The following is a 2,500-nucleotide window of genomic DNA, read 5'->3' as shown; positions in this document are numbered from 1 at the left end:
TATTTACCTGGCACTCACCTGCCTTACTTACCTAGGACTCACCTGCCTTACCCAACTGGTACTCACTTTCCTTACTTACCTGACATTCACTTCCCTCACTCACTTGGGACTCTCTTGCCTCATTTATCTGGCACTCACCTGTCTTATTATACTGGCACTCACTTGCCTTACTTACCTGGTATTCATTTGTCTTACTTCCCTGGCACTCACTTGCCTTACTTACCTGGCACTCACTTGTCCTACTTCCCTGGCACTCAATTGCTTTACTTAGCAGGCACTCATTTACCCTACTTTCTTGGCACTCACTTGCCTTAATTACCTGGCACACGCTTGCCTTATCTGGCATTCACCTGCCTTACCTGGCACTCACTTGCTTTACATTACTGACATTCACTTGCTTTACTTATCTGGAACTCATTTGCCCTACTTACCTAGCAATCAAATGCTCACTATCATTACTGGCCGCTACTTATTAAACTAGAACTTACCTGCCTTACTTTTCTAGCGCCCCTTTCCTTACTTGGGACCTTTTATTTACTAAATTTAATTTCCTTCTTTATCTGGCATTCATTTGCCTTCCATATCTGCCACTTCTCTTACCTACCTAGTACTCATTGCCTTATTTACTTGGCACTCTCCTGCCTTACTTACCTGGCACTTACTTCCCTTACTTACCTGGCACCCATTTGCCTTACTTAAATGGGTCTCAACTGCCTTACTTAGCACTCACTTGCCTTACCTGGCACTCTCTTGCCTTACTTACCTGGCACTCAATTTTGCTACTTCCCTGGCACTAAATTACATTAATTACCTGTCACTCACTTGCCTTCCTTACCTACCACTCACCTGCCTTACTTACCTCATACTCACTTGCCTTCCTTACCTGGCACTCACTTGCCTTACTTCCCTGGCACTCACTTGCCTTAATTCCCTGGCACTCACCTTACTTCCCTGGCATTTACTTGCCTTACTTACCTGGCACTCATCTGCCTTACTTCCCTGGTACTCACTTTCCTTACTTGGCACTCACATGCCTTAATTCCCTGGCACTCACTTGCCTTAATTCCCTGGCACTCACTTGCCTTAAATCCCTGGCACTCACTTGCCTTACTTACCTGGCACTCATTTCCCTCACTTACCTGGCACTTACTTGCCTTACTTACCTGGCACTCATTTGCCTTGCTTAACTGGCACTCACCTGCCTTACTTACCTAGCACTCTCTTGCTTTACTTACCTGGTACTCATTTGTCTTACTTACCTGGCACTCAATTGTCCTACTTCACCGGCACTAAATTACCTTACTTACCTGTCACTCACATGCCTTACTCACCTGCCTTACCCAACCTTGCACCTACATGCCTTACTTACCTACCTGATATGCCTTATCCACCTGGCACACATTTACCTTACTTACCTGGCACTCACTTTCCTTACTTATCCTAGCACGTACTTGCCTTACTTACCTGGCGCTCCCTTGCCTTACTTACCTGGCGCTCCCTTACCTTACTTACCTGGCGCTCCCTTGCCTTACTTTGCTGGCACTTGCTTACCTTACTTACCTGGCACTTCCTTGCCTTACCCACCTGGCACTGACGTGCCTTACTTACCTTGCTATGAACTGCCTTGCCTACCTAGGACTTTTTTGGCTTGCTTTCCTAGCACTCATTTACCTTAATTACCTGGCTCTCATTTGCCTTACTTACCTGGCACTCACATCCATTACTAACTGGCACTCATTTAATTTAATCGCTTCTCAAGTTCCAGCTTCGACATTTCAGCAGCGATTAGGCACCTCAGCCTTTCTCGTTTAAATTTATTATTTCCTAACCAAGAAATCAGATTTGATCGGGGTATGTTGTACACCGTCGCCATGAAGATTTTTTTTTTTTATGATTATGATTACATAAAGAAGTACCCAAAATCGGATTGATAACCACCTTTCGCAGACCTATAACACTCTTAACATTACTGCATTTATATTGTTAGCAATTACATTCTTTTCCATGAAGAAACGAAATATTAGTAGTAAATAGTTTCATTTCCCTATTTAAAATACATTTTGAATATATCAGTTCATATTATATTCTTATTAAGAACGTTGGTGTGCGTCTTCCAAACTGGTATACGCTATTATTCCCACAACGTTCTGCGATCAACGATATATGGGAAGCCCTGGTAAAACCTATGACCTATAGCTGCAAATGGAAACAGTTTTTGTCTTCCTTTGACAAAACTGTTTCAAGACAGTACGACCTGTAAATGAGATAATCATCTCATCCACAACAACGGAGCGGAATCTCTCCTTAAACTGGGTATTTGAACTAAAGATTGTGTGCGGGCGGGGGCGATTAGACGGATACATGTATCTTACCTAGAAGTCGGATGACATAGCATTCATTCTACTATTCGCTTAAATACCAAGCATTCATTTATTTTAATTATACGTTACAGGTATACTCAAATGCTCTATTTACCTGGTGTTCACTTAATTTGTTTAGC

Source organism: Penaeus vannamei, chromosome 14 (assembly GCF_042767895.1).
Source record: "Penaeus vannamei isolate JL-2024 chromosome 14, ASM4276789v1, whole genome shotgun sequence".
NCBI classification, from domain to species: Eukaryota; Metazoa; Arthropoda; class Malacostraca; order Decapoda; family Penaeidae; genus Penaeus; species Penaeus vannamei.
This window is presented reverse-complemented; position numbering follows the sequence as displayed.